General features: G+C 42.1%; 1 long non-coding RNA gene across 21 annotated transcripts in view; it reads right to left on the bottom strand.

Moving 5' to 3' along the window:
* LOC112669807 (uncharacterized) overlaps positions 1-12,390 on the bottom strand; it is a 63,490-nt gene that overhangs the window by 12,112 nt on the left and 38,988 nt on the right. For 18 of the 21 annotated variants that reach the window (XR_003142559.3, XR_003142556.3, XR_004818408.2 and 15 more), the window contains 4 exons: positions 10,829-11,151; positions 8,784-9,927; positions 7,483-7,867; positions 6,789-6,957 (listed from right to left, as the gene is read on the bottom strand). This is a non-coding gene — a long non-coding RNA (uncharacterized LOC112669807). Of the gene's footprint in view, positions 1-6,788; positions 6,958-7,482; positions 7,868-8,151; positions 9,928-10,828; positions 11,152-12,390 lie in introns of those variants that run through there. The other 3 variants (XR_007405848.1, XR_007405847.1, XR_003142549.3) reach the window with 3 other exon arrangements.

Raw genomic sequence — 12,390 nt, 5'->3', positions numbered from 1 at the left:
TCCAGCTCTTAAAAGTTATTAATATTGAAATGAATGCATTGGATCGTCAGTGATCCAAGTGGATCGATTCAAGCATCTTCAGTGAGTGAGTGCCATCTTCACAAGGAAGCAAATTTTGAATGAAAATATTCTGCTTAAATTTGGATGCCAGTTTTAACTCCGTTCAAACATTCATAAATATATTTTATTAATTGTCACTGCAATTGTATTTTCAAAAGGATTCTTCCTGCGCTCCACCCAAGCACCCACAGCTGTGACCATGTTCTTCTCACCCTTAACTCTTTGCACTTCATTCATTTATTTCAGGACATTCATAAACTGACAATATTAAGAAGAGCACAAGCCAAAGTTAGTGGACCTGGCATTTTAATACCTTTTGTCCAGTCTTGACAAACTAACCAAATTATGAATCCATAGTTAAAGCAATCACTCTTGTGGGGGCAAATGAAGGGAAATGCGCCACCTGTTCGTTGCTGGTGAGCTGTCTGGGTTTTTATTAACTGCACTTGAACTTGCTGCTATAAGAGGGATTTGTCATTAAATATTTGTTGTTTTATTTAATTACTATAATGGGGAAGCATCAGAAGGGAAGTGAGCTGGATTACCTAATTACCTGCACCATGCTAATTAGTCCCATCGGTAAAATCCCTTGCCCTCTGCAAAATTTAAAAACATCTCCTCTCCTCCCAAATGAAGACTTCTTTTCAGTTCTCAAGTCCTCACCTGCAGAAATCAAATCCACTTTGCAGTCTGTCTTCAGTTTGACCTCTAGGGGGCGATCCTTCCTAATTTTAAAAGGATCTTATTCCGCGGGAAAGAGTGAGACTCCAACCAAATCCCAGAATTGGAAAGGACCCTAATCATCTTCTGTGAAGACTTTGCAAGGAGAAAACTATCACTGCTTTCAAGTTACCTGAGACACACCTTGCCACCCTAGTCTTCAGTTTTCACGCCATGCCTCATGCGTGAAATTTTGAACCACCTTTAACTATGTTGGTGTAAGAAGTAATCCCCCAAAGCCTCTTCCAGCTTTATAAATCCCATCATCTTCCTTGTGTAATTCTGTTTCTTGGCACCAAGATACCAAAAGCTGTTTGCCACCTATTGAAATATTGACACATTGGGTGTTTTACCTTTAGCTGATTCTTCCTGGGTTTTGTTTTGGCTAGTATTTTTTTTTTTTAAAGATTTATTTATTTATTTTAGAGAAAGAGGGCACGTGAGCAGGGGGAGGGGCAGAGAAAGAGAGAGAGAAGCAGACTCCCTGCTGAGGGCGAGCCCAATCTGGGGCTCCATCTCATGACCTGAGCCAAGATCAAAGGGGTGGCTTAACCAGCTGAGCCACCCAGGTGCCCCTCCCTTGACTAGTACTGTTTTTGTTTTTGTTTTTGTTTTTAAGTAGAAATGTGCCATCTAGTAAGTGGTAGAGATAGCCATATATTGTGGGTTCATACAATACTCAATACCTGTCCTTTATAAATTAAGGTTTCCAAAAAGTCAAATAATCATCCAAGGGTCATTGTATTTTTGGTAGTAGAGCCAGAATTTAATCTGACAGTTTTAAAATGTTCATCTGAGGTTTGCTTGCTAATCCACTCACATTCTATAATTCCGCCATTAGGCTCCCTGCAAAAACAAGAACTAACATTTATTAGGCGCTTTCTAGGTGCCAAGCACTGCCTTAGGCATTTACCTGAATTATATCATTTCATCCTTAGGACTCAAGTGTATCTTATTATCTACTTTACTAATGAGGAACCCAAGGCTCAGAGAAGGTAAGTAACTTATCCAGTGTCATTCAGCTTAAATAGAATTCAAACCATTCCTGTCTAACATAGTCTGTTTTCTTATCTATGGCCACCTAAAAAGCCTCTAAATCTGGAAACTATTAAGGACTCCATTCCTCCATGGACAGTAAAGAGAATTCAAAGACATCTCAGAAAAAAACAAGTTATCAATTTTCTCAAAAGTTCCCTGGCAAAACTGACTCCTGTGGCTTAGAAAAATTCTAAATCCTAATTTCAGACAAGTAACATTTATGTTCCAAATTCTGAAGCCAGACAACCTAGATTGAAATGTCAGTTTCTCATTATTAGCTAAATTATTTTTAACAAATTATTTAACTTCCCTGAGCCTCAGTTTCCTTATTTGGAAACTAGATAATAATATGTACTTCACAAGCGAGAGGTAAATCAGTAGTTCCTCATGAAGTGCTTTTAACAATATCTGGTAAATACTCAGTAAATGTAAACTCTGTATATTTTTGTCTAAGGCCAAAGGAAAGAGAAGCCTAACAATGGGAACTAGGAGAAAGGTGCATCAACCTGAAAAAATAAATAAATAAAAGGATGTGTACATCACTTAAGCGTAATTAATAAGACTTTTTAATGACCCCATGTAAACATGCCAGTTTGGTTTTGGTTTCTGTTTGGTTTGTCTGGGCGATAGGACTTCCAGGTTGCATAATGAGGTTGTTTCTAAAAGTCTACCTAGTTTAACAGGTCATGTGCACATTTCATTCCAAATGCCAGACCCCACCCCTGCCTCTGCGGTGAAACTGAGATGCTTTATTTCTTCAAGAATATTGCAGAAACCAAAGCTATCCTTGCAGAAGAAGAAAGAAATCAAACACACCAATCTCGATTCCAGTCTGTAGCAGACATTTCACAAAACTCAGCATTTCCTCTCAATGCCCCAGCCCTCCCTGGCCACCCTATGTTGCCCTCTGTCTTCAACAGCTCAGTCTGAACTTCAGGGTAGGGCCTCTCCTTTGGAAATGATAATTTGCATCTTTGATCCAGGGGTGCCACCTAGTAAACACTGTGCTTGACGTGGGTGATGAGTCCATGGCATGTTCATTGTGTAAACGTCTCAGCCTCTATTTACCTGCCTTTGAGTCTCCTTTACATTGAAAGCATCTGTCAGTAGAGCAAGATGTCAAAGTGGATCGGGAGCCCCTGGGTGGCTCAGCGGTTTAGCGCCTGCCTTTGGCTTTAGCGCCTGCCTTTGGCCCAAGGCAAGATCCTGGAGTCCCAGGATCGAGTCCTGAGTCGGGCTTCCTGCATGGAGCTTGCTTCTCCCTCCTCCTATCTCACTCTCTCTCTCTCTCATGAATAAATAAATAAATCTTTAAAAAAAAAAAAAAAGTGGATCAACTCTATCACCTCCTGGGAGCAGTTGGTGGAGAAGACACAACCAGTACGTCCATTTGGAAGGATGAAGGACCCTAGATTTTGTTCTTCAGGCTGCACCTTCAGGCTGTTTGTATGGTTATTGCCCTGGATATCATCACATCTGTCTATGGGGAGCTTCCATGTACAGATTTAAATTCCTTTATAGTGAAAAGTTTCTTGTTACAAGAGAAGGCAGGTTGCTTCATATATATACGTACATAATCAGTTTGATTGATCTAGCTAAGAGTTCAGGAAGAAAGCAATGTGCTGTGATCACACATATGCATGCCTATAACCCAGTGCATGGCAGCCTTTAATTCAGGCTCCTAATTTCATGTCTAGAGTTACTTTCTTACATTAATACTCCTATGAACTGTTTTCGTTCGAACTATTGCAGATTTCTCAGCCTGGACACTATTGACATGTTGGGCTCTACAATTCTTTGGTGTGGGTGGACTATTCTGCGCACAGTAGGATGTTCTGAAGCATCCCTAGCCTCAATCCACTAGATACTAGCAAATGCCACCCTCACTTGTGACAACCAAAAATGTTTCCAGTGGGATGCCTGGGTGGCTCAGTCGATTGAGCTTCTGACTCTTGGTTTCGGCCCAGGTCATGATCTCATGGGTCATTATAGATCGAGCCCCGGGTCAGGCTCCATGCTTAGCAAGGAGTCTACTTGATGATTCTCTCTCTGTGTCCCTCCCCAGCCCTGCTGTCTCTTGCTCTCATTCTTGTGCGAGAAAAAAAAAAATGTCTCCAGCTATTGTTAAATGTTCTTTGGGGAGCAAAGTTGCCCCTGTTAGGAACCACTGGTGAACCAATATTGTCCTGTAACCTTTAAATGACATTAAGTGCTGGAGTCTCATTTTGTAAATGAGTAGTAATTATTAAGGTTTTATTTTTCCCCCCAATTATGTCCTTTGCTTTTCTCTGCCTGTGGATGGAAAAGCATTCCTTACATACCATAAAGCCTCAGGACACCTGGGTGGTTCAGTAGGTTGAGCGTCTGCCTTCAGCTCAGAGCATGGTCTCCGGGTCCCGGGATTGAGTCCCCCATCAGGCTTCCCACAGGAAGCCTGCTTCTCCTTCTGCCTGTGTCTCTGCCTCTCTCTCTCTTTCTTTCATAAATAAATAAAATCTTTAAAAAATATATCATAAACCCTTAAGTCAGCATTTTTGAATTATAAAAACAATAACCAACTGTGTGATCGTCCCAGTCCCTGAAACTAAGCTCCACACCATCTCTGCACCTGTTCTATAGCTCAGTTGAGAATGCTGGCATACGTGACCTAAGGCTAGCAGTCTTCCTGTTCATGCTTTCCCCAAAATGCCAGCATCACAGAAGGTCCACAGGAGCCTCAAGACAAAGGCAAGCAGTTGCCTAACTGTGGATGATGCCATATCCAAGCACAGCAGGTGCAGCTCGGGTCCAGGAAACAGTGGGAATTGAACAATACCACCTCTGTGTAACCTGACTGCCAAGGAAGTAAAAACAACCTGTATATTCAAAGCACAGACATCTGTGGCATTGAGACCAGCCCTACCTTAGGTTCTGGAGTATGCCCAGGTCACCTTGGGTCACGTGCTTCATCTCTTCAGCATCCTCTTCCATCACTCACCCAACCTGTCTCCTAGGCCCACGGGAGCTTCTGAGCATCGTTCACCTGGCTGACCCTGGCCTCTCATGCTTCCAACGTCCCCTCATAAATGTACCTTTCCTGGATCCCATTTGTAGCTGAGATCACAACTAATCTGCAGTAACCTGGATCAAAGTCTCTAAACTCGTGGCCCATGGGCCAAATCTACTCCCCCCCTCCCACCCCCCCCCCACACACACACACAAAACATGTATTCTTTTAGCCGGCAAGGCAGTTGGAAAATCTTCAGTTTCACTGCCAATATTTATAAGCCCAGAAATATTATCTAAGAAGTCCGGCTTTCCAGCTTCGCTTGAAGAATTTGCATGTGACACCACTGGCATGGAAGTAGTCGCTGTGGCCAAGCCGTGGCAACCTGTTTGGGCAGATCAGACTGCATGCTCTCTGGCTCCTCCCCGGCCCGCTCCCCTCATCTGTGTTACCTGCCTCACCCCTGTGGGCATCTGAGTAGGTGATCCTCTCATCTGAATCCCAGAGAGTCACATGCTAACACTGTAATTACTTTGGAAAACAGAATCAACAAGGCTAATGGAAGATGCAATAAAATTAGAAACAATAGCTAACTTTTTAATGCTCTTAATGCACTTTTCCTAGACATCATTTTTTCACCATCAAGTGCCTCTTATCAAGTGCTATTTTTAGGTCCCGTCATCAAATGCCAGTCACACTTGGAAGCACTTTTCATGCAATATTTCATCGACTTCTCACCATAACCATTTGAAATAAGCACCATCACTATCCTCTTCCTGGAGATAAGGAAACTGAGGCACAGAGAAGTGAGGAAACTTGTTCCAATGTCAGAATCCAGGTGGGAAAGAACTTGGGTGGCTGGACTCTAGATTCCAGGTCGAGTTTGCCTTGGCTCTTTGCTGCCTCTCACATGAAGTCAGTTCTGACAATCGCGCAGGAAGCAAGAAGCCAGGAAGGCATTTTCAATTCACCCAGCCAGGAGGCCACGCGTGAAGGGCGGGACCCATCCAGCAGGGTCCAAGCCAAGTCTGCTAAGCTTGCCCTGCCCTGAATGGGGGTCCCTGTTCTGCCCAGGGACACAGGAAGTCACAAAGTGGGAGCCAGGGAGGTGGGGGCATAGCTGCAGGATAACTGAGGCAAAAGATACCAAGTAACCCACCACCTGTACACAGAAAGGACACCACCTAAAGGATTCAGGAAGTGATCAACGTGTCTTTCTAGTTCTGCATGTACCAAATCTACAGCCCAGCCTCGTTCCTCATTGAAAATCCCATGTCCAGACCCAAATGAGCTCAGCTTATGCGAGACAAGAGGCTACTCCCTCCCGAAACACACTGGGGAGCAGTGGAGAGAGCCCTGGACGTCCCACAAAACAGACGAAAGCCTAGGAGTCATCCCTGATTCATCCCTTCTTTCACTGTCCATGCTCTGGACAAGTCAGTCTTACCAGCTCTTCTCCAAAACCTATCCCAACTCCCTCCTCTTTTCTCTGTCTCAACCACGAAAACCCTCGGCCTCTCTCACCAGGACTCCTGTAACAGACTCTTCACTCACTCCTCCGTGTGCACCCCTCTGAGCCACTTTGCAAACACCAGAATACATAGTCCTTATGAAGTATAAATCAGCTTACGCCATTGCAACATTCAAAACCCTTCCATCACATTTAGGATGAAGTCCCAACTTCCTGACTGGTCCTAGGAAGCCCAGTCTATTCGTCTTCATCTCCTGCACTCCACTTGCTCAATGCTGGGAATCCTGACCTTCTTTGCTCCTCAGGCACATCCCATTCATTGCACTTATATACACTCTGCCCCCAACTCTTTTCCCACATTTTGCCATTGCTACTTCCTTCATGTTTCTCCCCATCCCCTTTGTGGCTATCTCTGTGTCTCTATACTGCCTCGTTGTTGTTATTCTTACTATTTTATTATTTTAATTTTTACTTCAAACCATCTGAAATTATCTAATAAATGTATTTGCCTACCTGTGTCTTCTTAGCGTCCCTTCACTAGAATGTAATCTCCATGAGAACATAGATTTTGTCTTGTTCAGGGTTGTGTCTTCAGAACCTAGAACCATGCCTGGCACGTGGTAGCTACTCAATACTTACTGGATGAAAGAATGAAGTTATAGGCTCATCATAATATTTCCAGCTTTGGAGAGAAAAAAACGGTAGAGTGGGGAGTAAGAAGACAAAGAGAAATTAGAAAGAGGCAGGGGAACACAGTTGTGTTTCTTTCTTTTTTAAAAAAAAAAAATTTATTTATTCATGAGAAACACAGAGAGGAGAGAGAGAGAGGCAGAGACACAGGCAGAGGGAGAAGCAGGCTCCATGCAGGGAGCCCGACGTGGGACTCGATCCCGGGGTCCCAGGATCAAGCCCTGGGCCGAAGGCGGCACTAAACTGTTGAGCCACCTGGGCTGCCCCACAGTCGAGTTTCTTAAGCACCTACAAGGACTAAGTACAGTGCCTCAAATTTAATAAATTCCCCCCCTGAATGGTAGCTGTGTTTGGTGGGACTTTATGCCCACTGATTTACCTGCACAATTGCACTTAATATTTTCATGGATCCTATGAGGTAGACATTAGTGTGGCCATTATATAGAGAAGAAAGCTGAGGCTGAGAGGTGTCAAGTAACATGGGCCAGTTAAACAGCTAAAAAGTGATGGAACTGACCTGAAACCAGAAATCTTTTCCATCCCATCACTTTGTGACTTTGACTGCTGTCTTTGAGGTTCATTGCCGTGACCTTGCATCCTTGTACTTTCTCCTTCAAAAAACTGGCTGAAAGAACCTGCCTCCTACATCTTAGGGATGTGGCCGAAGCAAGAAGATAAAACTCAAAAATTGTTTCAGCATCTTGAAAGAACACCCGTTGATGGCCAAGTGCCTCTTGATTATCTGGAATGCCAGCACAAATTGTGTCCACGTTGACAGAGTGAGATCAGCAACTGAGGTCAGCTTTGCCCACTTCTGCCCAGTCCATCCAACTTAGCCTCTGTCTGCTGGTCTTCAGTAAGACATATACTAGGATTCCAGTTTTCCCCATCAATTATGAAGTCTTACCTCGCAAGAAGAACATAATTTGGTGAGACAGAATGATCACAAACCTATTGACATACTAGCTTTTCTCGTTTGAAGAATCTTTATCAAGAATCAGTTTCCTAAAGAATCGATGCTCTATTTTTTTCCTAGCATGTTGTTAGGAGAGCAAACTGGCACAGCCGCTCAGCAAAACAGTTGGGTGGTTTCTCTAAAAAAAAAAAAACTAAACATATACTTAGCATATGACCCAGCAATTGCATTTATCCCAAAGAAATTAGGATATATGTGCACACAAACCTGTACAGGATTGTTCCTAGCAACTTTAATTGAAATGGCCAATAAACATGGTGCATTCATAGGTGGGATACTACTCAGTGAGTGATACAAAGTAATGAGCTATCGATACACCAACAGCTTGGCCCCAGCTCAAGGGCATTTTGATGAGTCCCAGAAGCCAATCTCAAAAGTTCACACTTATCTAAGTCTTCAAAATGGCAAAATGATAGAAACAGAAAACCGATTAATGGTTGCAGGGTTTATTATGGTGGGAGGAGGAACAGGTAGCCAGAGGGAAATCTCTGTGGTTTTGGAATACTTCTGCCTCTGAACCCCAATGGTGATTTCACAAACCTACACATGAAAGGACATAAAAATATACACACACACTGTACTAGCTATGTACTATATGTACTATAATTGCATAAAATGTAACATGAAGGGAAAGCAGATGATCCCATACAAAGGAATTCTCTGTACTGTCTTTGCAACTTCCTATGAATCTATAATAATTTAAAAACAAATTTTAAGTGCATATTTAAGTCGCTCTGAATAGCTAACATGTCATATATGTATAAGGATTTGTGATATATCTCTTAAAATGTTCTATCTTCGCAAATAACCTGAATGAAGTTTCCCTTAAATCACTGACTTACCATAACTGTTCTCATTTTTCAGAGCTTCTCATGCAAAGTTAGCTTCCATCTGTTAGGCAAGGGTTGTTGGTAGACCCTGGTTCCGGGAGTGCCCAGTACATAGTAGTTGCTCAACAAACGTTGGTTGAGTGGATGCATAAATATAATATAGATAGTAGGAATAGATGTGGAGGACTATTAGAAGGCAAATCAGTAGAGCAACCCACATGGAAAATATGGAAAGAAAATTAATAATTGAAACAACTTACAATTGAGCAAAGGGGCTGCTTCTTACACTTCATGCCATGGTGCTTTGTGCACATAAAGAAAACACTATTCTTCTCTTCCAAATTAAGCCATCTAATAGAAACTATTAAGATGAAACAGTTTTATGGGGCGCCTGGGTGGCACAGTTGGTTAAGCATGTGACTCTTGGTTTCAGCTATTGTGATCTCTGGGTCATGAGATCAAGCCCCACGTCAGGCTCCACATGCAGTGTGAAGTCTGCTTGAGATTCCCTCTCCCTCTCCCTCTGCTTCTCCCCTCCCCACCATGCTCACTCGCTCTCTCTTTTTCTCTAAAATTAATAAATATTTTTTTAAAAAGATGAACCATGGCTTTAGAGAAGTTCTAGGAAACTCCTTGGAGTTCCAAGTCAATCCAAAGTCACAGTTCTTTCTAGATGGGTAAAGGATAACCAAGCTCTGAAGGTCGTTCCAATCCTGGTTTCAAGCTGGTTCTGGAATGAACCAGAATGTGATAATTGAAAATGGTAAAGATCATATTTATTCTTGGGTGATGGAAAGTCTCTGTTTTTCTTTGTGTTTTTGCTACTCAACCTGAATAAACTTAGCCTCTATGTCTATTTCCTTCTGGGGCTTAGTTTGGGGTGGCAAAGTCAATGCTTACAGGGGCCCAAGCAGGTAATGTAAATGCATGAAGTCAAATAGGAGGTGATGAGGATTATAGTGAACAAAAGAACCTGCCTCACCTAAAGTCATTCAACTCTAAATATTATAAAAAGAAAGAAAACCACACAGCTTGTGCCAGCTCAACAAATTTGCAACCTCTGGGCTCAGCTCAGAAGGGTGGCTCAATCGGTAAACAATCTTGCAGGTGTGCAGTCCCTGAGGTGGAGGCCAGGCTTGTTTGTTTTCTTTTGAATCTGGATGAAGAAGTAGCCATAATGAGGAAGTGCTCACTTTGTTACCATGGACCGCCCAGGGCTCCTCCCACAGACACCCACCTGTTGAATTGTTTACTTTTTAAGAGTTTGGCATGAGATTTCAAGGTATCCCCAATGCCCTGACAGAGGCTATAACCCTAAAAAACAGCAGTTGGGTGGACATATTAGGGACCAAAAGGTTGTTACAAAGCATGGGTGGAGAGCCTGTGCCCTGTCACTCCCAGTTCTCCAACTCTGGGAATTTGTAACATTTTATTGTTCTGGGTAAACTGCTAGGGAAGCAGAAGAAAATTCACATCAACAGAGAAGTTCCCAAAAGCTGGTGCCAGTTGTTCTCTGCTGAACTTCTGTTGAGCACTATAGCTGTAAGTCCCAGCAATCACAAAATCTGTTAGCAATACCTGCAAATTGCCAACCCATGAGTCCATCCCTCCTCATCTTCAAGCAAAATAATTCTAACTCTATTAATGCAGCCTAGAGGTCTGGAAGCTTCCATTGCGTGAAATTCAGAAGCTAATTTGATTCAGGACACAAACCGTTCATTAAAAGAAAATGTAACACTTAACGTCTGTTTACAGCTAAATGTCATTCAAATGGTTGACATCTGGTCTACTATAAAATCCTATGCAATTTGAGTCCTGGTTTATGATTGTGTCTTCCTCTGTCCCCTCCAAATGGAATGTTCCTACAAAAACCTTAGCTTTTAATTTCAGAAAACCAGGGATTATTTAGACTTTATTTTTTTAACTACCAGACAAAAATAGTACCTTCTAGGTACTAATTTGATTTACTTATTCAATGGCATCTATTGAACTGCTACTATTTACTAGCCACTATAATAGATGCCAGAAATAAAGAATGGGTAAAATATGGTACTCACCCTCAGCAAAATTCAACAGATAAAAATTGAGTTGGTGGACATTGGCAATTGTCTATCTAGCATGCCTTCCAAATAGAGCTTAGGCCTTCCAAACAGAGCTCCGGCTGGAGGGTAAATCCATTCCTCTTGTCAGTGATAAGGCAAATGAAAATTCTTGCCTATGAATCATGAGAATAGATATCCCCACGCTCTTCAGAATGAGCTTCTGGAAGCATTTTATTGTCATCCAATGGTGATGTTCTTCGTGGATCGTATGTCTGGCACTTCTGCATCCAGTTCACTACCGGCCCGATGGTGCCACTGACCCATGGGGAGATCCAGAGCTAAGAAAGGAAATGAAGCAAAAGTCAATGGATTAAGACCACAAAATATGTCATATGTCTTGGCTTCCAGTTAATGGGAGTCAATGAATTTCTTTGTCAGTAAGCCAATTTGAGCTGGATTTCCTTGTACTTTACTTGTAAACAAGATTGTTTGATAAGTTTTCTAATTTGTTATAGAGGACGAGAGAAAAAGAAAGAGAATCTTAAGCAGGCTCCATGCTCAGTGTGGAGCCTGATTCATGCTCAAGTTCACAACCCTGAGATCATGATCTGAGCCCAAATCAAGAATCAAACATGTAACCGACTCAGCCATGCAGGCGCCCCAGTTTGATAAGCTTCTACAAACAGCTCATCCCATTAGATGATCCATGGTTTGTACCATTTTTTCTCAATGGTGAGAGTGACACTTCATGGCATATTTAACTGTGCCTCTGCTTCTTAGTTAAGACACTTGGGGTTATTGGACACTTTATCCTTTTTCTTTGCCCTTATATTTGCAGCATCCCTTCCCTTATTTCCTGCTAATTTAACCTAAAGGAGAACATGAGAAATAGAATATAGGCATTGGAAAGTTTCTCAAAATATGCTTGTTTCTGTAGCTATATACTAAGTCATAAACATTTTTCCCAGTGAAAATGTATTTAAAATTAGAGCTCAGTTGCCTTCATCTGGCATGGCTTAAGGATAATTCAACTGAAACAAGGCCCTAAAGAGTGGATGCAGATAGAGTAGACAATCTCTCAAGAGTGGTTCCAGATGGTAACTACACTTACTGTGGGGAGCATTGTGTAATGCATAGAATAGTCAAATCACTCTGTTGTACACCTGAAACTAATATAATCTTGTATGTCAACTATACTTCAATAAAATAAAGAAAAGGAGAACGACTGGTTCCAGCCCCAGGAACCTATGCATCATGGCACTTTGTGCAGCAGGCGGAATAGAAATGTTAAGTGAAACCACTTTTTTCTATCCTCTGTTGAAAAGAGCCACAAGTGAGAAAAGCAGCATATTTGGGGGGCTCAACTGTAGAACAGGGGCCCATCACCTATATGGTTAATTCTAACTCTGTATATCTGCTCATCTTGAATTAGTTGTGGCTTTGGGTTCTTCACCTATCAGTATTTTTATCTCAAATGTAAAGGATACCATTCTGTGCTTAAATTATAATAGATTCAAAACTGGGAGAGACTGGTAACAGGGAGAATATTCCAGAACTGACTTTGAGAAAATTGTGTT

Source organism: Canis lupus, chromosome 25, assembly GCF_003254725.2.
Source record: "Canis lupus dingo isolate Sandy chromosome 25, ASM325472v2, whole genome shotgun sequence".
Taxonomy (NCBI): domain Eukaryota; kingdom Metazoa; phylum Chordata; class Mammalia; order Carnivora; family Canidae; genus Canis; species Canis lupus.
The sequence above is the reverse complement of the archived record's forward strand: the minus strand, read 5'-3'. Positions and strand labels throughout refer to the sequence as shown.